Source organism: Halichoeres trimaculatus, unplaced genomic scaffold (genome assembly GCF_033239565.1).
Source record: "Halichoeres trimaculatus isolate MK-OKI-2021-1 unplaced genomic scaffold, fHalTri1.1 fHalTri1_scaffold_16, whole genome shotgun sequence".
NCBI lineage: Eukaryota > Metazoa > Chordata > Actinopteri > Labriformes > Labridae > Halichoeres > Halichoeres trimaculatus.
Window position 1 is genome coordinate 23,824,145 of NW_027437194.1, and position 23,005 is coordinate 23,847,149.

The window sequence follows — 23,005 nt, forward strand, 5'->3', positions numbered from 1 at the left end:
CTCATTAAACTGGCTGTAACTCCACAAAACGTAGCCCGAGGGCTCTGAAACTTCTAGGGTGCGTCCGTCAGGTCACTAGGAGCGTCCCCAGTGGGTTATCTCAGAATCGGGTTCGGGGTCCTTTTTTCGGAAAATCGCGATTTTCCGCGGGCATGTTTTCATAGGAAATTAAGCCTGTATTTAGCCTCTCATTAAACTGGCCATAACTCCACAAAACGTAGCCCGAGGGCTCTGAAACTTCTTGGGTGCGTCCGTCAGGTCACTAGGAGCGTCCCCAGTGGGTTATCTCAGAATCGGGTTCGGGGTCCTTTTTTCGGAAAATCGCGATTTTCCGCGGGCATGTTTTCGTAGAAAATTAAGCCTGTATTTAGCCTCTCATTAAACTGGCCGTAACTCCACAAAACGTAGCCCGAGGGCTCTGAAACTTCTTGGGTGCGTCCGTCAGGTCACTAGGAGCGTCCCCAGTGGGTTATCTCAGAATCGGGTTCGGGGTCCTTTTTTCGGAAAATCGCGATTTTCCGCGGGGATGTTTTCGTAGGAAATTAAGCCTGTATTTAGCCTCTCATTAAACTGGCCGTAACTCCACAAAACGTAGCCCGAGGGCTCTGAAACTTCTTGGGTGCGTCCGTCAGGTCACTAGGAGCGTCCCCAGTGGGTTATCTCAGAATCGGGTTCGGGGTCCTTTTTTCGGAAAATCGCGATTTTCCGCGGGCATGTTTTAATAGGAAATTAAGCCTATATTTAGCCTCTCATTAAACTGGCTGTAACTCCACAAAACGTAGCCCAAGGGCTCTGAAACTTCTAGGGTGCGTCCGTCAGGTCACTAGGAGCGTCCCCAGTGGGTTATCTCAGAATCGGGTTCGGGGTCCTTTTTTCGGAAAATCGCGATTTTCCGCGGGCATGTTTTAATAGGAAATTAAGCCTGTATTTAGCCTCTCATTAAACTGGCCGTAACTCCACAAAACGTAGCCCGAGGGCTCTGAAACTTCTTGGGTGCGTCCGTCAGGTCACTAGGAGCGTCCCCAGTGGGTTATCTCAGAATCGGGTTCGGGGTCCTTTTTTCGGAAAATCGCGATTTTCCGCGGGCATGTTTTCGTAGGAAATTAAGCCTGTATTTAGCCTCTCATTAAACTGGCCGTAACTCCACAAAACGTAGCCCGAGGGCTCTGAAACTTCTTGGGTGCGTCCGTCAGGTCACTAGGAGCGTCCCCAGTGGGTTATCTCAGAATCGGGTTCGGGGTCCTTTTTTCGGAAAATCGCGATTTTCCGCGGGCATGTTTTAATAGGAAATTAAACCTGTATTTAGCCTCTCATTAAACTGGCTGTAACTCCACAAAACGTAGCCCGAGGGCTCTGAAACTTCTAGGGTGCGTCCGTCAGGTCACTAAGAGCGTCCCCAGTGGGTTATCTCAGAATCAGGTTCGGGGTCCTTTTTTCGGAAAATCGCGATTTTCCGCGGGCATGTTTTAATAGGAAATTAAACCTGTATTTAGCCTCTCATTAAACTGGCCATAACTCCACAAAACGTAGCCCGAGGGCTCTGAAACTTCTTGGGTGCGTCCGTCAGGTCACTAGGAGCGTCCCCAGTGGGTTATCTCAGAATCGGGTTCGGGGTCCTTTTTTCGGAAAATCGCGATTTTCCGCGGGCATGTTTTCGTAGGAAATTAAGCCTGTATTGAGCCTTTCATTAAACTGGCCGTAACTCCACAAAACGTAGCCCGAGGGCTCTGAAACTTCTTGGGTGCGTCCGTCAGGTCACTAGGAGCGTCCCCAGTGGGTTATCTCAAAATCGGGTTCGGGGTCCTTTTTTCGGAAAATCGCGATTTTCCGCGGGCATGTTTTCATAGGAAATTAAGCCTGTATTTAGCCTCTCATTAAACTGGCCGTAACTCCACAAAACGTAGCCCGAGGGCTCAGAAACTTCTTGGGTGCGTCCGTCAGGTCACTAGGAGCGTCCCCAGTGGGTTATCTCAGAATCGGGTTCGGGGTCCTTTTTTCGGAAAATCGCGATTTTCCGCGGGCATGTTTTAATAGGAAATCAAGCCTGTATTTAGCCTCTCATTAAACTGGCCGTAACTCCACAAAACGTAGCCCGAGGGCTCTGAAACTTCTAGGGTGCGTCCGTCAGGTCACTAAGAGCGTCCCCAGTGGGTTATCTCAGAATCGGGTTCGGGGTCCTTTTTTCGGAAAATCGCAATTTTCCGCGGGCATGTTTTCGTAGGAAATTAAGCCTGTATTTAGCCTCTCATTAAACTGGCCATAACTCCACAAAACGTAGCCCGAGGGCTCTGAAACTTCTTGGGTGCGTCCGTCAGGTCACTAGGAGCGTCCCCAGTGGGTTATCTCAGAATCGGGTTCGGGGTCCTTTTTTCGGAAAATCGCGATTTTCCGCGGGCATGTTTTCGTAGGAAATTAAGCCTGTATTTAGCCTCTCATTAAACTGGCCGTAACTCCACAAAAGGTAGCCCGAGGGCTCTGAAACTTCTTGGGTGCGTCCGTCAGGTCACTAGGAGCGTCCCCAGTGGGTTATCTCAAAATCGGGTTCGGGGTCCTTTTTTCGGAAAATCGCGATTTTCTGCGGGCATGTTTTCATAGGAAATTAAGCCTGTATTTAGCCTCTCATTAAACTGGCCGTAACTCCACAAAACGTAGCCCGAGGGCTCAGAAACTTCTTGGGTGCGTCCGTCAGGTCACTAGGAGCGTCCCCAGTGGGTTATCTCAGAATCGGGTTCGGGGTCCTTTTTTCGGAAAATCGCGATTTTCCGCGGGCATGTTTTAATAGGAAATCAAGCCTGTATTTAGCCTCTCATTAAACTGGCCGTAACTCCACAAAACGTAGCCCGAGGGCTCTGAAACTTCTTGGGTGCGTCCGTCAGGTCACTAGGAGCGTCCCCAGTGGGTTATCTCAGAATCGGGTTCGGGGTCCTTTTTTCGGAAAATCGCGAATTTCCGCGGGCATGTTTTCGTAGGAAATTAAGCCTGTATTTAGCCTCTCATTAAACTGGCCGTAACTCCACAAAACGTAGCCCGAGGGCTCTGAAACTTCTTGGGTGCGTCCGTCAGGTCACTAGGAGCGTCCCCAGTGGGTTATCTCAAAATCGGGTTCGGGGTCCTTTTTTCGGAAAATCGCGATTTTCCGCGGGCATGTTTAAATAGGAAATCAAGCCTGTATTTAGCCTCTCATTAAACTGGCCGTAACTCCACAAAACGTAGCCCGAGGGCTCTGAAACTTCTTGGGTGCGTCCGTCAGGTCACTAGGAGCGTCCCCAGTGGGTTATCTCAGAATCGGGTTCGGGGTCCTTTTTTCGGAAAATCGCGATTTTCCGCGGGCATGTTTTAATAGGAAATCAAGCCTGTATTTAGCCTCTCATTAAACTGGCCGTAACTCCACAAAACGTAGCCCGAGGGCTCTGAAACTTCTTGGGTGCGTCCGTCAGGTCACTAGGAGCGTCCCCAGTGGGTTATCTTAGAATCGGGTTCGGGGTCCTTTTTTCGGAAAATCGCGAATTTCCGGGGGCATGTTTTCGTAGGAAATTAAGCCTGTATTTAGCCTCTCATTAAACTGGCCGTAACTCCACAAAACGTAGCCCGAGGGCTCTGAAACTTCTTGGGTGCGTCCGTCAGGTCACTAGGAGCGTCCCCAGTGGGTTATCTCAGAATCGGGTTCGGGGTCCTTTTTTCGGAAAATCGCGATTTTCCGCGGGCATGTTTTAATAGGAAATCAAGCCTGTATTTAGCCTCTCATTAAACTGGCCGTAACTCCACAAAACGTAGCCCGAGGGCTCTGAAACTTCTTGGGTGCGTCCGTCAGGTCACTAGGAGCGTCCCCAGTGGGTTATCTCAGAATCGGGTTCGGGGTCCTTTTTTCGGAAAATCGCGAATTTCCGGGGGCATGTTTCGTAGGAAATTAAGCCTGTATTTAGCCTCTCATTAAACTGGCCGTAACTCCACAAAAGGTAGCCCGAGGGCTCTGAAACTTCTTGGGTGCGTCCGTCAGGTCACTAGGAGCGTCCCCAGTGGGTTATCTCAGAATCGGGTTCGGGGTCCTTTTTTCGGAAAATCGCGATTTTCCGCGGGCATGTTTTAATAGGAAATTAAACCTGTATTTAGCCTCTCATTAAACTGGCTGTAACTCCACAAAACGTAGCCCGAGGGCTCTGAAACTTCTAGGGTGCGTCCGTCAGGTCACTAAGAGCGTCCCCAGTGGGTTATCTCAGAATCGGGTTCGGGGTCCTTTTTTCGGAAAATCGCAATTTTCCGCGGGCATGTTTTCGTAGGAAATTAAGCCTGTATTTAGCCTCTCATTAAACTGGCCATAACTCCACAAAACGTAGCCCGAGGGCTCTGAAACTTCTTGGGTGCGTCCGTCAGGTCACTAGGAGCGTCCCCAGTGGGTTATCTCAGAATCGGGTTCGGGGTCCTTTTTTCGGAAAATCGCGATTTTCCGCGGGCATGTTTTCGTAGGAAATTAAGCCTGTATTTAGCCTCTCATTAAACTGGCCGTAACTCCACAAAACGTAGCCCGAGGGCTCTGAAACTTCTTGGGTGCGTCCGTCAGGTCACTAGGAGCGTCCCCAGTGGGTTATCTCAAAATCGGGTTCGGGGTCCTTTTTTCGGAAAATCGCGATTTTCTGCGGGCATGTTTTCATAGGAAATTAAGCCTGTATTTAGCCTCTCATTAAACTGGCCGTAACTCCACAAAACGTAGCCCGAGGGCTCAGAAACTTCTTGGGTGCGTCCGTCAGGTCACTAGGAGCGTCCCCAGTGGGTTATCTCAGAATCGGGTTCGGGGTCCTTTTTTCGGAAAATCGCGATTTTCCGCGGGCATGTTTTAATAGGAAATCAAGCCTGTATTTAGCCTCTCATTAAACTGGCCGTAACTCCACAAAACGTAGCCCGAGGGCTCTGAAACTTCTTGGGTGCGTCCGTCAGGTCACTAGGAGCGTCCCCAGTGGGTTATCTCAGAATCGGGTTCGGGGTCCTTTTTTCGGAAAATCGCGAATTTCCGCGGGCATGTTTTCGTAGGAAATTAAGCCTGTATTTAGCCTCTCATTAAACTGGCCGTAACTCCACAAAACGTAGCCCGAGGGCTCTGAAACTTCTTGGGTGCGTCCGTCAGGTCACTAGGAGCGTCCCCAGTGGGTTATCTCAGAATCGGGTTCGGGGTCCTTTTTTCGGAAAATCGCGATTTTCCGCGGGCATGTTTTAATAGGAAATCAAGCCTGTATTTAGCCTCTCATTAAACTGGCCGTAACTCCACAAAACGTAACCCGAGGGCTCTGAAACTTCTTGGGTGCGTCCGTCAGGTCACTAGGAGCGTCCCCAGTGGGTTATCTCAGAATCGGGTTCGGGGTCCTTTTTTCGGAAAATCGCGATTTTCCGCGGGCATGTTTTAATAGGAAATCAAGCCTGTATTTAGCCTCTCATTAAACTGGCCGTAACTCCACAAAACGTAGCCCGAGGGCTCTGAAACTTCTTGGGTGCGTCCGTCAGGTCACTAGGAGCGTCCCCAGTGGGTTATCTCAGAATCGGGTTCGGGGTCCTTTTTTCGGAAAATCGCGAATTTCCGCGGGCATGTTTTCGTAGGAAATTAAGCCTGTATTTAGCCTCTCATTAAACTGGCCGTAACTCCACAAAACGTAGCCCGAGGGCTCTGAAACTTCTTGGGTGCGTCCGTCAGGTCACTAGGAGCGTCCCCAGTGGGTTATCTCAGAATCGGGTTCGGGGTCCTTTTTTCGGAAAATCGCGAATTTCCGCGGGCATGTTTTCGTAGGAAATTAAGCCTGTATTTAGCCTCTCATTAAACTGGCCGTAACTCCACAAAACGTAGCCCGAGGGCTCTGAAACTTCTTGGGTGCGTCCGTCAGGTCACTAGGAGCGTCCCCAGTGGGTTATCTCAGAATCGGGTTCGGGGTTCTTTTTTCGGAAAATCGCGATTTTCCGCGGGCATGTTTTAATAGGAAATCAAGCCTGTATTTAGCCTCTCATTAAACTGGCCGTAACTCCACAAAACGTAGCCCGAGGGCTCTGAAACTTCTTGGGTGCGTCCGTCAGGTCACTAGGAGCGTCCCCAGTGGGTTATCTCAGAATCGGGTTCGGGGTCCTTTTTTCGGAAAATCGCGAATTTCCGCGGGCATGTTTTCGTAGGAAATTAAGCCTGTATTTAGCCTCTCATTAAACTGGCCGTAACTCCACAAAACGTAGCCCGAGGGCTCTGAAACTTCTTGGGTGCGTCCGTCAGGTCACTAGGAGCGTCCCCAGTGGGTTATCTCAAAATCGGGTTCGGGGTCCTTTTTTCGGAAAATCGCGATTTTCCGCGGGCATGTTTTAATAGGAAATCAAGCCTGTATTTAGCCTCTCATTAAACTGGCCGTAACTCCACAAAACGTAGCCCGAGGGCTCTGAAACTTCTTGGGTGCGTCCGTCAGGTCACTAGGAGCGTCCCCAGTGGGTTATCTCAGAATCGGGTTCGGGGTCCTTTTTTCGGAAAATCGCGATTTTCCGCGGGCATGTTTTAATAGGAAATCAAGCCTGTATTTAGCCTCTCATTAAACTGGCCGTAACTCCACAAAACGTAGCCCGAGGGCTCTGAAACTTCTTGGGTGCGTCCGTCAGGTCACTAGGAGCGTCCCCAGTGGGTTATCTCAGAATCGGGTTCAGGGTCCTTTTTTCGGAAAATCGCGATTTTCCGCGGGCATGTTTTCGTAGGAAATTAAGCCTGTATTTAGCCTCTCATTAAACTGGCCGTAACTCCACAAAAGGTAGCCCGAGGGCTCTGAAACTTCTTGGGTGCGTCCGTCAGGTCACTAGGAGCGTCCCCAGTGGGTTATCTCAGAATCGGGTTCGGGGTCCTTTTTTCGGAAAATCGCGATTTTCCGCGGGCATGTTTTAATAGGAAATTAAACCTGTATTTAGCCTCTCATTAAACTGGCTGTAACTCCACAAAACGTAGCCCGAGGGCTCTGAAACTTCTAGGGTGCGTCCGTCAGGTCACTAAGAGCGTCCCCAGTGGGTTATCTCAGAATCGGGTTCGGGGTCCTTTTTTCGGAAAATCGCAATTTTCCGCGGGCATGTTTTCGTAGGAAATTAAGCCTGTATTTAGCCTCTCATTAAACTGGCCATAACTCCACAAAACGTAGCCCGAGGGCTCTGAAACTTCTTGGGTGCGTCCGTCAGGTCACTAGGAGCGTCCCCAGTGGGTTATCTCAGAATCGGGTTCGGGGTCCTTTTTTCGGAAAATCGCGATTTTCCGCGGGCATGTTTTCGTAGGAAATTAAGCCTGTATTTAGCCTCTCATTAAACTGGCCGTAACTCCACAAAACGTAGCCCGAGGGCTCTGAAACTTCTTGGGTGCGTCCGTCAGGTCACTAGGAGCGTCCCCAGTGGGTTATCTCAAAATCGGGTTCGGGGTCCTTTTTTCGGAAAATCGCGATTTTCCGCGGGCATGTTTTCATAGGAAATTAAGCCTGTATTTAGCCTCTCATTAAACTGGCCATAACTCCACAAAACGTAGCCCGAGGGCTCTGAAACTTCTTGGGTGCGTCCGTCAGGTCACTAGGAGCGTCCCCAGTGGGTTATCTCAGAATCGGGTTCGGGGTCCTTTTTTCGGAAAATCGCGATTTTCCGCGGGCATGTTTTAATAGGAAATCAAGCCTGTATTTAGCCTCTCATTAAACTGGCCGTAACTCCACAAAACGTAGCCCGAGGGCTCTGAAACTTCTAGGGTGCGTCCGTCAGGTCACTAAGAGCGTCCCCAGTGGGTTATCTCAGAATCGGGTTCGGGGTCCTTTTTTCGGAAAATCGCAATTTTCCGCGGGCATGTTTTCGTAGGAAATTAAGCCTGTATTTAGCCTCTCATTAAACTGGCCATAACTCCACAAAACGTAGCCCGAGGGCTCTGAAACTTCTTGGGTGCGTCCGTCAGGTCACTAGGAGCGTCCCCAGTGGGTTATCTCAGAATCGGGTTCGGGGTCCTTTTTTCGGAAAATCGCGATTTTCCGCAGGCATGTTTTCGTAGGAAATTAAGCCTGTATTTAGCCTCTCATTAAACTGGCCGTAACTCCACAAAACGTAGCCCGAGGGCTCTGAAACTTCTTGGGTGCGTCCGTCAGGTCACTAGGAGCGTCCCCAGTGGGTTATCTCAAAATCGGGTTCGGGGTCCTTTTTTCGGAAAATCGCTATTTTCTGCGGGCATGTTTTCATAGGAAATTAAGCCTGTATTTAGCCTCTCATTAAACTGGCCGTAACTCCACAAAACGTAGCCCGAGGGCTCAGAAACTTCTTGGGTGCGTCCGTCAGGTAACTAGGAGCATCCCCAGTGGGTTATCTCAGAATCGGGTTCGGGGTCCTTTTTTCGGAAAATCGCGATTTTCCGCGGGCATGTTTTAATAGGAAATCAAGCCTGTATTTAGCCTCTCATTAAACTGGCCGTAACTCCACAAAACGTAGCCCGAGGGCTCTGAAACTTCTTGGGTGCGTCCGTCAGGTCACTAGGAGCGTCCCCAGTGGGTTATCTCAGAATCGGGTTCGGGGTCCTTTTTTCGGAAAATCGCGAATTTCCGCGGGCATGTTTTCGTAGGAAATTAAGCCTGTATTTAGCCTCTCATTAAACTGGCCGTAACTCCACAAAACGTAGCCCGAGGGCTCTGAAACTTCTTGGGTGCGTCCGTCAGGTCACTAGGAGCGTCCCCAGTGGGTTATCTCAAAATCGGGTTCGGGGTCCTTTTTTCGGAAAATCGCGATTTTCCGCGGGCATGTTTAAATAGGAAATCAAGCCTGTATTTAGCCTCTCATTAAACTGGCCGTAACTCCACAAAACGTAGCCCGAGGGCTCTGAAACTTCTTGGGTGCGTCCGTCAGGTCACTAGGAGCGTCCCCAGTGGGTTATCTCAGAATCGGGTTCGGGGTCCTTTTTTCGGAAAATCGCGATTTTCCGCGGGCATGTTTTAATAGGAAATCAAGCCTGTATTTAGCCTCTCATTAAACTGGCCGTAACTCCACAAAACGTAGCCCGAGGGCTCTGAAACTTCTTGGGTGCGTCCGTCAGGTCACTAGGAGCGTCCCCAGTGGGTTATCTCAGAATCGGGTTCGGGGTCCTTTTTTCGGAAAATCGCGAATTTCCGGGGGCATGTTTTCGTAGGAAATTAAGCCTGTATTTAGCCTCTCATTAAACTGGCCGTAACTCCACAAAACGTAGCCCGAGGGCTCTGAAACTTCTTGGGTGCGTCCGTCAGGTCACTAGGAGCGTCCCCAGTGGGTTATCTCAGAATCGGGTTCGGGGTCCTTTTTTCGGAAAATCGCGATTTTCCGCGGGCATGTTTTAATAGGAAATTAAGCCTATATTTAGCCTCTCATTAAACTGGCTGTAACTCCCCAAAACGTAGCCCGAGGGCTCTGAAACTTCTAGGGTGCGTCCGTCAGGTCACTAGGAGCGTCCCCAGTGGGTTATCTCAGAATCGGGTTTGGGGTCCTTTTTTCGGAAAATTGCGATTTTCCGCGGGCATGTTTTCATAGGAAATTAAGCCTGTATTTAGCCTCTCATTAAACTGGCCATAACTCCACAAAACGTAGCCCGAGGGCTCTGAAACTTCTTGGGTGCGTCCGTCAGGTCACTAGGAGCGTCCCCAGTGGGTTATCTCAGAATCGGGTTCGGGGTCCTTTTTTCGGAAAATCGCGATTTTCCGCGGGCATGTTTTCGTAGAAAATTAAGCCTGTATTTAGCCTCTCATTAAACTGGCCGTAACTCCACAAAACGTAGCCCGAGGGCTCTGAAACTTCTTGGGTGCGTCCGTCAGGTCACTAGGAGCGTCCCCAGTGGGTTATCTCAGAATCGGGTTCGGGGTCCTTTTTTCGGAAAATCGCGATTTTCCGCGGGCATGTTTTCGTAGGAAATTAAGCCTGTATTTAGCCTCTCATTAAACTGGCCGTAACTCCACAAAACGTAGCCCGAGGGCTCTGAAACTTCTTGGGTGCGTCCGTCAGGTCACTAGGAGCGTCCAAAGTGGGTTATCTCAGAATCGGGTTCGGGGTCCTTTTTTCGGAAAATCGCGATTTTCCGCGGGCATGTTTTAATAGGAAATTAAGCCTATATTTAGCCTCTCATTAAACTGGCTGTAACTCCACAAAACGTAGCCCAAGGGCTCTGAAACTTCTAGGGTGCGTCCGTCAGGTCACTAGGAGCGTCCCCAGTGGGTTATCTCAGAATCGGGTTCGGGGTCCTTTTTTCGGAAAATCGCGATTTTCCGCGGGCATGTTTTAATAGGAAATTAAGCCTGTATTTAGCCTCTCATTAAACTGGCCGTAACTCCACAAAACGTAGCCCGAGGGCTCTGAAACTTCTTGGGTGCGTCCGTCAGGTCACTAGGAGCGTCCCCAGTGGGTTATCTCAGAATCGGGTTCGGGGTCCTTTTTTCGGAAAATTGCGAATTTCCGCGGGCATGTTTTCGTAGGAAATTAAGCCTGTATTTAGCCTCTCATTAAACTGGCCGTAACTCCACAAAACGTAGCCCGAGGGCTCTGAAACTTCTTGGGTGCGTCCGTCAGGTCACTAGGAGCGTCCCCAGTGGGTTATCTCAGAATCGGGTTCGGGGTCCTTTTTTCGGAAAATCGCGATTTTCCGCGGGCATGTTTTAATAGGAAATTAAACCTGTATTTAGCCTCTCATTAAACTGGCTGTAACTCCACAAAACGTAGCCAGAGGGCTCTGAAACTTCTAGGGTGCGTCCGTCAGGTCACTAAGAGCGTCCCCAGTGGGTTATCTCAGAATCGGGTTCGGGGTCCTTTTTTCGGAAAATCGCAATTTTCCGCGGGCATGTTTTCGTAGGAAATTAAGCCTGTATTTAGCCTCTCATTAAACTGGCCATAACTCCACAAAACGTAGCCCGAGGGCTCTGAAACTTCTTGGGTGCGTCCGTCAGGTCACTAGGAGCGTCCCCAGTGGGTTATCTCAGAATCGGGTTCGGGGTCCTTTTTTCGGAAAATCGCGATTTTCCGCGGGCATGTTTTCGTAGGAAATTAAGCCTGTATTTAGCCTCTCATTAAACTGGTCGTAACTCCACAAAACGTAGCCCGAGGGCTCTGAAACTTCTTGGGTGCGTCCGTCAGGTCACTAGGAGCGTCCCCAGTGGGTTATCTCAAAATCGGGTTCGGGGTCCTTTTTTCGGAAAATCGCGATTTTCCGCGGGCATGTTTTCATAGGAAATTAAGCCTGTATTTAGCCTCTCATTAAACTGGCCGTAACTCCACAAAACGTAGCCCGAGGGCTCAGAAACTTCTTGGGTGCGTCCGTCAGGTCACTAGGAGCGTCCCCAGTGGGTTATCTCAGAATCGGGTTCGGGGTCCTTTTTTCGGAAAATCGCGATTTTCCGCGGGCATGTTTTAATAGGAAATCAAGCCTGTATTTAGCCTCTCATTAAACTGGCCGTAACTCCACAAAACGTAGCCCGAGGGCTCTGAAACTTCTTGGGTGCGTCCGTCAGGTCACTAGGAGCGTCCCCAGTGGGTTATCTCAGAATCGGGTTCGGGGTCCTTTTTTCGGAAAATCGCGAATTTCCGCGGGCATGTTTTCGTAGGAAATTAAGCCTGTATTTAGCCTCTCATTAAACTGGCCGTAACTCCACAAAACGTAGCCCGAGGGCTCTGAAACTTCTTGGGTGCGTCCGTCAGGTCACTAGGAGCGTCCCCAGTGGGTTATCTCAAAATCGGGTTCGGGGTCCTTTTTTCGGAAAATCGCGATTTTCCGCGGGCATGTTTTAATAGGAAATCAAGCCTGTATTTAGCCTCTCATTAAACTGGCCGTAACTCCACAAAACGTAGCCCGAGGGCTCTGAAACTTCTTGGGTGCGTCCGTCAGGTCACTAGGAGCGTCCCCAGTGGGTTATCTCAGAATCGGGTTCGGGGTCCTTTTTTCGGAAAATCGCGATTTTCCGCGGGCATGTTTTAATAGGAAATCAAGCCTGTATTTAGCCTCTCATTAAACTGGCCGTAACTCCACAAAACGTAGCCCGAGGGCTCTGAAACTTCTTGGGTGCGTCCGTCAGGTCACTAGGAGCGTCCCCAGTGGGTTATCTCAGAATCGGGTTCGGGTCCTTTTTTCGGAAAATCGCGAATTTCCGGGGGCATGTTTTCGTAGGAAATTAAGCCTGTATTTAGCCTCTCATTAAACTGGCCGTAACTCCACAAAACGTAGCCCGAGGGCTCTGAAACTTCTTGGGTGCGTCCGTCAGGTCACTAGGAGCGTCCCCAGTGGGTTATCTCAGAATCGGGTTCGGGGTCCTTTTTTCGGAAAATCGCGATTTTCCGCGGGCATGTTTTCGTAGGAAATTAAGCCTGTATTTAGCCTCTCATTAAACTGGCCGTAACTCCACAAAACGTAGCCCGAGGGCTCTGAAACTTCTTGGGTGCGTCCGTCAGGTCACTAGGAGCGTCCCCAGTGGGTTATCTCAGAATCGGGTTCAGGGTCCTTTTTTCGGAAAATCGCGATTTTCCGCGGGCATGTTTTCGTAGGAAATTAAGCCTGTATTTAGCCTCTCATTAAACTGGCCCTAACTCCACAAAACATAGCCCGAGGGCTCTGAAACTTCTTGGGTGCGTCCGTCAGGTCACTAGGAGCGTCCCCAGTGGGTTATCTCAGAATCGGGTTCGGGGTCCTTTTTTCGGAAAATCGCGATTTTCCGCGGGCATGTTTTAATAGGAAATCAAGCCTGTATTTAGCCTCTCATTAAACTGGCCATAACTCCACAAAACGTAGCCCGAGGGCTCTGAAATTTCTTGGGTGCGTCCGTCAGGTCACTAGGAGCGTCCCCAGTGGGTTATCTCAGAATCGGGTTCGGGGTCCTTTTTTCGGAAAATCGCGATTTTCCGCGGGCATGTTTTCATAGGAAATTAAGCCTGTATTTAGCCTCTCATTAAACTGGCCATAACTCCACAAAACGTAGCCCGAGGGCTCTGAAACTTCTAGGGTGCGTCCGTCAAGTCACTAGGAGCGTCCCCAGTGGGTTATCTCAGAATCGGGTTCGGGGTCCTTTTTTCGGAAAATCGCGATTTTCCGCGGGCATGTTTTCATAGGAAATTAAGCCTGTATTTAGCCTCTCATTAAACTGGCCATAACTCCACAAAACGTAGCCCGAGGGCTCTGAAACTTCTTGGGTGCGTCCGTCAGGTCACTAGGAGCGTCCCCAGTGGGTTATCTCAGAATCGGGTTCGGGGTCCTTTTTTCGGAAAATCGCGATTTTCCGCGGGCATGTTTTCATAGGAAATTAAGCCTGTATTTAGCCTCTCATTAAACTGGCCGTAACTCCACAAAACGTAGCCCGAGGGCTCTGAAATTTCTTGGGTGCGTCCGTCAGGTCACTAGGAGCGTCCCCAGTGGGTTATCTCAGAATCGGGTACGGGGTCCTTTTTTCGGAAAATCGCGATTTTCCGCGGGCATGTTTTCGTAGGAAATTAAGCCTGTATTTAGCCTCTCATTAAACTGGCCGTAACTCCACAAAACGTAGCCCGAGGGCTCTGAAACTTCTTGGGTGCGTCCGTCAGGTCACTAGGAGCGTCCCCAGTGGGTTATCTCAGAATCGGGTTCGGGGTCCTTTTTTCGGAAAATCGCGATTTTCCGCGGGCATGTTTTAATAGGAAATCAAGCCTGTATTTAGCCTCTCATTAAACTGGCCGTAACTCCACAAAACGTAGCCCGAGGGCTCTGAAACTTCTTGGGTGCGTCCGTCAGGTCACTAGGAGCGTCCCCAGTGGGTTATCTCAGAATCGGGTTCGGGGTCCTTTTTTCGGAAAATCGCGATTTTCCGCGGGCATGTTTTAATAGGAAATTAAGCCTGTATTTAGCCTCTCATTAAACTGGCCGTAACTCCACAAAACGTAATAGGGGCTCTGAAACTTCTTGGGTGCGTCCATCAGGTCACTAGGAGCGTCCCCAGTGGGTTATCTCAGAATCGGGTTCGGGGTCCTTTTTTCGGAAAATCGCGATTTTCCGCGGGCATGTTTTCGTAGGAAATTAAGCCTGTATTTAGCCTCTCATTAAACTGGCCGTAACTCCACAAAACGTAGCCCGAGGGCTCTGAAACTTCTTGGGTGCGTCCGTCAGGTCACTAGGAGCGTCCCCAGTGGGTTATCTCAGAATCGGGTTCGGGTCCTTTTTTCGGAAAATCGCGAATTTCCGGGGGCATGTTTCGTAGGAAATTAAGCCTGTATTTAGCCTCTCATTAAACTGGCCGTAACTCCACAAAACGTAGCCCGAGGGCTCTGAAACTTCTTGGGTGCGTCCGTCAGGTCACTAGGAGCGTCCCCAGTGGGTTATCTCAGAATCGGGTTCGGGGTCCTTTTTTCGGAAAATCGCGATTTTCCGCGGGCATGTTTTCGTAGGAAATTAAGCCTGTATTTAGCCTCTCATTAAACTGGCCGTAACTCCACAAAACGTAGCCCGAGGGCTCTGAAACTTCTTGGGTGCGTCCGTCAGGTCACTAGGAGCGTCCCCAGTGGGTTATCTCAGAATCGGGTTCAGGGTCCTTTTTTCGGAAAATCGCGATTTTCCGCGGGCATGTTTTCGTAGGAAATTAAGCCTGTATTTAGCCTCTCATTAAACTGGCCCTAACTCCACAAAACATAGCCCGAGGGCTCTGAAACTTCTTGGGTGCGTCCGTCAGGTCACTAGGAGCGTCCCCAGTGGGTTATCTCAGAATCGGGTTCGGGTTCCTTTTTTCGGAAAATCGCGATTTTCCGCGGGCATGTTTTAATAGGAAATCAAGCCTGTATTTAGCCTCTCATTAAACTGGCCGTAACTCCACAAAACGTAGCCCGAGGGCTCTGAAACTTCTTGGGTGCGTCCGTCAGGTCACTAGGAGCGTCCCCAGTGGGTTATCTCAGAATCGGGTTCGGGGTCCTTTTTTCGGAAAATCGCGATTTTCCGGGGGCATGTTTTCGTAGGAAATTAAGCCTGTATTTAGCCTCTCATTAAACTGGCCGTAACTCCACAAAACGTAGCCCGAGGGCTCTGAAACTTCTTGGGTGCGTCCGTCAGGTCACTAGGAGCGTCCCCAGTGGGTTATCTCAGAATCGGGTTCGGGGTCCTTTTTTCGGAAAATCGCGATTTTCCGCGGGCATGTTTTCATAGGAAATTAAGCCTGTATTTAGCCTCTCATTAAACTGGCCATAACTCCACAAAACGTAGCCCGAGGGCTCTGAAATTTCTTGGGTGCGTCCGTCAGGTCACTAGGAGCGTCCCCAGTGGGTTATCTCAGAATCGGGTTCGGGGTCCTTTTTTCGGAAAATCGCGATTTTCCGCGGGCATGTTTTCATAGGAAATTAAGCCTGTATTTAGCCTCTCATTAAACTGGCCATAACTCCACAAAACGTAGCCCGAGGGCTCTGAAACTTCTAGGGTGCGTCCGTCAAGTCACTAGGAGCGTCCCCAGTGGGTTATCTCAGAATCGGGTTCGGGGTCCTTTTTTCGGAAAATCGCGATTTTCCGCGGGCATGTTTTCATAGGAAATTAAGCCTGTATTTAGCCTCTCATTAAACTGGCCATAACTCCACAAAACGTAGCCCGAGGGCTCTGAAACTTCTTGGGTGCGTCCGTCAGGTCACTAGGAGCGTCCCCAGTGGGTTATCTCAGAATCGGGTTCGGGGTCCTTTTTTCGGAAAATCGCGATTTTCCGCGGGCATGTTTTCATAGGAAATTAAGCCTGTATTTAGCCTCTCATTAAACTGGCCGTAACTCCACAAAACGTAGCCCGAGGGCTCTGAAATTTCTTGGGTGCGTCCGTCAGGTCACTAGGAGCGTCCCCAGTGGGTTATCTCAGAATCGGGTACGGGGTCCTTTTTTCGGAAAATCGCGATTTTCCGCGGGCATGTTTTCGTAGGAAATTAAGCCTGTATTTAGCCTCTCATTAAACTGGCCGTAACTCCACAAAACGTAGCCCGAGGGCTCTGAAACTTCTTGGGTGCATCCGTCAGGTCACTAGGAGCGTCCCCAGTGGGTTATCTCAGAATCGGGTTCGGGGTCCTTTTTTCGGAAAATCGCGATTTTCCGCGGGCATGTTTTAATAGGAAATCAAGCCTGTATTTAGCCTCTCATTAAACTGGCCGTAACTCCACAAAACGTAGCCCGAGGGCTCTGAAACTTCTTGGGTGCGTCCGTCAGGTCACTAGGAGCGTCCCCAGTGGGTTATCTCAGAATCGGGTTCGGGGTCCTTTTTTCGGAAAATCGCGATTTTCCGCGGGCATGTTTTAATAGGAAATTAAGCCTGTATTTAGCCTCTCATTAAACTGGCCGTAACTCCACAAAACGTAATAGGGGCTCTGAAACTTCTTGGGTGCGTCCATCAGGTCACTAGGAGCGTCCCCAGTGGGTTATCTCAGAATCGGGTTCGGGGTCCTTTTTTCGGAAAATCGCGATTTTCCGCGGGCATGTTTTCGTAGGAAATTAAGCCTGTATTTAGCCTCTCATTAAACTGGCCGTAACTCCACAAAACGTAGCCCGAGGGCTCTGAAACTTCTTGGGTGCGTCCGTCAGGTCACTAGGAGCGTCCCCAGTGGGTTATCTCAGAATCGGGTTCGGGGTCCTTTTTTCGGAAAATCGCGATTTTCCGCGGGCATGTTTTCGTAGGAAATTAAGCCTGTATTTAGCCTCTCATTAAACTGGCCGTAACTCCACAAAACGTAGCCCGAGGGCTCTGAAACTTCTTGGGTGCGTCCGTCAGGTCACTAGGAGCGTCCCCAGTGGGTTATCTCAGAATCGGGTTCGAGGTCCTTTTTTCGGAAAATCGCGATTTTCCGCGGGCATGTTTTAATAGGAAATTAAACCTGTATTTAGCCTCTCATTAAACTGGCTGTAACTCCACAAAACGTAGCCCGAGGGCTCTGAAACTTCTAGGGTGCGTCCGTCAGGTCACTAAGAGCGTCCCCAGTGGGTTATCTCAGAATCGGGTTAGGGGTCCTTTTTTCGGAAAATCGCAATTTTCCGCGGGCATGTTTTCGTAGGAAATTAAGCCTGTATTTAGCCTCTCATTAAACTGGCCATAACTCCACAAAACGTAGCCCAAGGGCTCTGAAACTTCTTGGGTGCGTCCGTCAGGTCACTAGGAGCGTCCCCAGTGGGTTATCTCAGAATCGGGTTCGGGGTCCTTTTTTCGGAAAATCGCGATTTTCCGCGGGCATGTTTTCGTAGGAAATTAAGCCTGTATTTAGCCTTTCATTAAACTGGCCGTAACTCCACAAAACGTAGCCCGAGGGCTCTGAAACTTCTTGGGTGCGTCCGTCAGGTCACTAGGAGCGTCCCCAGTGGGTTATCTCAAAATCGGGTTCGGGGTCCTTTTTTCGGAAAATCGCGATTTTCCGCGGGCATGTTTTCATAGGAAATTAAGCCTGTATTTAGCCTCTCATTAAACTGGCCGTAACTCCACAAAACGTAGCCCGAGGGCTCAGAAACTTCTTGGGTGCGTCCGTCAGGTCACTAGGAGCGTCCCCAGTGGGTTATCTCAGAATCGGGTTCGGGGTCCTTTTTTCGGAAAATCGCGATTTTCCGCGGGCATGTTTTAATAGGAAATCAAGCCTGTATTTAGCCTCTCATTAAACTGGCCGTAACTCCACAAAACGTAGCCCGAGGGCTCTGAAACTTCTAGGGTGCGTCCGTCAGGTCACTAAGAGCGTCCCCAGTGGGTTATCTCAGAATCGGGTTCGGGGTCCTTTTTTCGGAAAATCGCAATTTTCCGCGGGCATGTTTTCGTAGGAAATTAAGCCTGTATTTAGCCTCTCATTAAACTGGCCATAACTCCACAAAACGTAGCCCGAGGGCTCTGAAACTTCTTGGGTGCGTCCGTCAGGTCACTAGGAGCGTCCCCAGTGGGTTATCTCAGAATCGGGTTCGGGGTCCTTTTTTCGGAAAATCGCGATTTTCCGCGGGCATGTTTTCGTAGGAAATTAAGCCTGTATTTAGCCTCTCATTAAACTGGCCGTAACTCCACAAAAGGTAGCCCGAGGGCTCTGAAACTTCTTGGGTGCGTCCGTCAGGTCACTAGGAGCGTCCCCAGTGGGTTATCTCAAAATCGGGTTCGGGGTCCTTTTTTCGGAAAATCGCGATTTTCTGCGGGCATGTTTTCATAGGAAATTAAGCCTGTATTTAGCCTCTCATTAAACTGGCCGTAACTCCACAAAACGTAGCCCGAGGGCTCAGAAACTTCTTGGGTGCGTCCGTCAGGTCACTAGGAGCGTCCCCAGTGGGTTATCTCAGAATCGGGTTCGGGGTCCTTTTTTCGGAAAATCGCAATTTTCCGCGGGCATGTTTTAATAGGAAATCAAGCCTGTATTTAGCCTCTCATTAAACTGGCCGTAACTCCACAAAACGTAGCCCGAGGGCTCTGAAACTTCTTGGGTGCGTCCGTCAGGTCACTAGGAGCGTCCCCAGTGGGTTATCTCAGAATCGGGTTCGGGGTCCTTTTTTCGGAAAATCGCGAATTTCCGCGGGCATGTTTTCGTAGGAAATTAAGCCTGTATTTAGCCTCTCATTAAACTGGCCGTAACTCCACAAAACGTAGCCCGAGGGCTCTGAAACTTCTTGGGTGCGTCCGTCAGGTCACTAGGAGCGTCCCCAGTGGGTTATCTCAAAATCGGGTTCGGGGTCCTTTTTTCGGAAAATCGCGATTTTCCGCGGGCATGTTTAAATAGGAAATCAAGCCTGTATTTAGCCTCTCATTAAACTGGCCGTAACTCCACAAAACGTAGCCCGAGGGCTCTGAAACTTCTTGGGTGCGTCCGTCAGGTCACTAGGAGCGTCCCCAGTGGGTTATCTCAGAATCGGGTTCGGGGTCCTTTTTTCGGAAAATCGCGATTTTCCGCGGGCATGTTTTAATAGGAAATCAAGCCTGTATTTAGCCTCTCATTAAACTGGCCGTAACTCCACAAAACGTAGCCCGAGGGCTCTGAAACTTCTTGGGTGCGTCCGTCAGGTCACTAGGAGCGTCCCCAGTGGGTTATCTCAGAATCGGGTTCGGGGTCCTTTTTTCGGAAAATCGCGAATTTCCGGGGGCATGTTTTCGTAGGAAATTAAGCCTGTATTTAGCCTCTCATTAAACTGGCCGTAACTCCACAAAACGTAGCCCGAGGGCTCTGAAACTTCTTGGGTGCGTCCGTCAGGTCACTAGGAGCGTCCCCAGTGGGTTATCTCAGAATCGGGTTCGGGGTCCTTTTTTCCGAAAATCGCGATTTTCCGCGGGCATGATTTAATAGGAAATTAAGCCTATATTTAGCCTCTCATTAAACTGGCTGTAACTCCACAAAACGTAGCCCGAGGGCTCTGAAACTTCTAGGGTGCGTCCGTCAGGTCACTAGGAGCGTCCCCAGTGGGTTATCTCAGAATCGGGTTTGGGGTCCTTTTTTCGGAAAATCGCGATTTTCCGCGGGCATGTTTTCATAGGAAATTAAGCCTGTATTTAGCCTCTCATTAAACTGGCCATAACTCCACAAAACGTAGCCCGAGGGCTCTGAAACTTCTTGGGTGCGTCCGTCAGGTCACTAGGAGCGTCCCCAGTGGGTTATCTCAGAATCGGGTTCGGGGTCCTTTTTTCGGAAAATCGCGATTTTCCGCGGGCATGTTTTCGTAGAAAATTAAGCCTGTATTTAGCCTCTCATTAAACTGGCCGTAACTCCACAAAACGTAGCCCGAGGGCTCTGAAACTTCTTGGGTGCGTCCGTCAGGTCACTAGGAGCGTCCCCAGTGGGTTATCTCAGAATCGGGTTCGGGGTCCTTTTTTCGGAAAATCGCGATTTTCCACGGGCATGTTTTCGTAGGAAATTAAGCCTGTATTTAGCCTCTCATTAAACTGGCCGTAACTCCACAAAACGTAGCCCGAGGGCTCTGAAACTTCTTGGGTGCGTCCGTCAGGTCACTAGGAGCGTCCCCAGTGGGTTATCTCAGAATCGGGTTCGGGGTCCTTTTTTCGGAAAATCGCGATTTTCCGCGGGCATGTTTTAATAGGAAATTAAGCCTGTATTTAGCCTCTCATTAAACTGGCTGTAACTCCACAAAACGTAGCCCAAGGGCTCTGAAACTTCTAGGGTGCGTCCGTCAGGTCACTAGGAGCGTCCCCAGTGGGTTATCTCAGAATCGGGTTCGGGGTCCTTTTTTCGGAAAATCGCGATTTTCCGCAGGCATGTTTTAATAGGAAATTAAGCCTGTATTTAGCCTCTCATTAAACTGGCCGTAACTCCACAAAACGTAGCCCGAGGGCTCTGAAACTTCTTGGGTGCGTCCGTCAGGTCACTAGGAGCGTCCCCAGTGGGTTATCTCAGAATCGGGTTCGGGGTCCTTTTTTCGGAAAATCGCGAATTTCCGCGGGCATGTTTTCGTAGGAAATTAAGCCTGTATTTAGCCTCTCATTAAACTGGCCGTAACTCCACAAAACGTAGCCCGAGGGCTCTGAAACTTCTTGGGTGCGTCCGTCAGGTCACTAGGAGCGTCCCCAGTGGGTTATCTCAGAATCGGGTTCGGGGTCCTTTTTTCGGAAAATCGCGATTTTCCGCGGGCATGTTTTAATAGGAAATTAAACCTGTATTTAGCCTCTCATTAAACTGGCTGTAACTCCACAAAACGTAGCCCGAGGGCTCTGAAACTTCTAGGGTGCGTCCGTCAGGTCACTAAGAGTGTCCCCAGTGGGTTATCTCAGAATCGGGTTCGGGGTCCTTTTTTCGGAAAATCGCAATTTTCCGCGGGCATGTTTTCATAGGAAATTAAGCCTGTATTTAGCCTCTCATTAAACTGGCCGTAACTCCACAAAACGTAGCCCGAGGGCTCTGAAACTTCTTGGGTGCGTCCGTCAGGTCACTAGGAGCGTCCCCAGTGGGTTATCTCAGAATCGGGTTCGGGGTCCTTTTTTCGGAAAATCGCGATTTTCCGCGGGCATGTTTTCGTAGGAAATTAAGCCTGTATTTAGCCTCTCATTAAACTGGCCCTAACTCCACAAAACATAGCCCGAGGGCTCTGAAACTTCTTGGGTGCGTCCGTCAGGTCACTAGGAGCGTCCCCAGTGGGTTATCTCAGAATCGGGTTCGGGTTCCTTTTTTCGGAAAATCGCGATTTTCCGCGGGCATGTTTTAATAGGAAATCAAGCCTGTATTTAGCCTCTCATTAAACTGGCCGTAACTCCACAAAACGTAGCCCGAGGGCTCTGAAACTTCTTGGGTGCGTCCGTCAGGTCACTAGGAGCGTCCCCAGTGGGTTATCTCAGAATCGGGTTCGGGGTCCTTTTTTCGGAAAATCACGAATTTCCGGGGGCATGTTTTCGTAGGAAATTAAGCCTGTATTTAGCCTCTCATTAAACTGGCTGTAACTCCACAAAACGTAGCCCGAGGGCTCTGAAACTTCTTGGGTGCGTCCGTCAGGTCACTAGGAGCGTCCCCAGTGGGTTATCTCAGAATCGGGTTCGGGGTCCTTTTTTCGGAAAATCGCGATTTTCCGCGGGCATGTTTTCATAGGAAATTAAGCCTGTATTTAGCCTCTCATTAAACTGGCCATAACTCCACAAAACGTAGCACGAGGGCTCTGAAATTTCTTGGGTGCGTCCGTCAGGTCACTAGGAGCGTCCCCAGTGGGTTATCTCAGAATCGGGTTCGGGGTCCTTTTTTCGGAAAATCGCGATTTTCCGCGGGCATGTTTTCATAGGAAATTAAGCCTGTATTTAGCCTCTCATTAAACTGGCCATAACTCCACAAAACGTAGCCCGAGGGCTCTGAAACTTCTAGGGTGCGTCCGTCAAGTCACTAGGAGCGTCCCCAGTGGGTTATCTCAGAATCGGGTTCGGGGTCCTTTTTTCGGAAAATCGCGATTTTCCGCGGGCATGTTTTCATAGGAAATTAAGCCTGTATTTAGCCTCTCATTAAACTGGCCATAACTCCACAAAACGTAGCCCGAGGGCTCTGAAACTTCTTGGGTGCGTCCGTCAGGTCACTAGGAGCGTCCCCAGTGGGTTATCTCAGAATCGGGTTCGGGGTCCTTTTTTCGGAAAATCGCGATTTTCCGCGGGCATGTTTTCATAGGAAATTAAGCCTGTATTTAGCCTCTCATTAAACTGGCCGTAACTCCACAAAACGTAGCCCGAGGGCTCTGAAATTTCTTGGGTGCGTCCGTCAGGTCACTAGGAGCGTCCCCAGTGGGTTATCTCAGAATCGGGTACGGGGTCCTTTTTTCGGAAAATCGCGATTTTCCGCGGGCATGTTTTCGTAGGAAATTAAGCCTGTATTTAGCCTCTCATTAAACTGGCCGTAACTCCACAAAACGTAGCCCGAGGGCTCTGAAACTTCTTGGGTGCGTCCGTCAGGTCACTAGGAGCGTCCCCAGTGGGTTATCTCAGAATCGGGTTCGGGGTCCTTTTTTCGGAAAATCGCGATTTTCCGCGGGCATGTTTTAATAGGAAATCAAGCCTGTATTTAGCCTCTCATTAAACTGGCCGTAACTCCACAAAACGTAGCCCGAGGGCTCTGAAACTTCTTGGGTGCGTCCGTCAGGTCACTAGGAGCGTCCCCAGTGGGTTATCTCAGAATCGGGTTCGGGGTCCTTTTTTCGGAAAATCGCGATTTTCCGCGGGCATGTTTTAATAGGAAATTAAGCCTGTATTTAGCCTCTCATTAAACTGGCCGTAACTCCACAAAACGTAATAGGGGCTCTGAAACTTCTTGGGTGCGTCCGTCAGGTCACTAGGAGCGTCCCCAGTGGGTTATCTCAGAATCGGGTTCGGGGTCCTTTTTTCGGAAAATCGCGATTTTCCGCGGGCATGTTTTCGTAGGAAATTAAGCCTGTATTTAGCCTCTCATTAAACTGGCCGTAACTCCACAAAACGTAGCCCGAGGGCTCTGAAACTTCTTGGGTGCGTCCGTCAGGTCACTAGGAGCGTCCCCAGTGGGTTATCTCAGAATCGGGTTCGGGGTCCTTTTTTCGGAAAATCGCGATTTTCCGCGGGCATGTTTTAATAGGAAATTAAACCTGTATTTAGCCTCTCATTAAACTGGC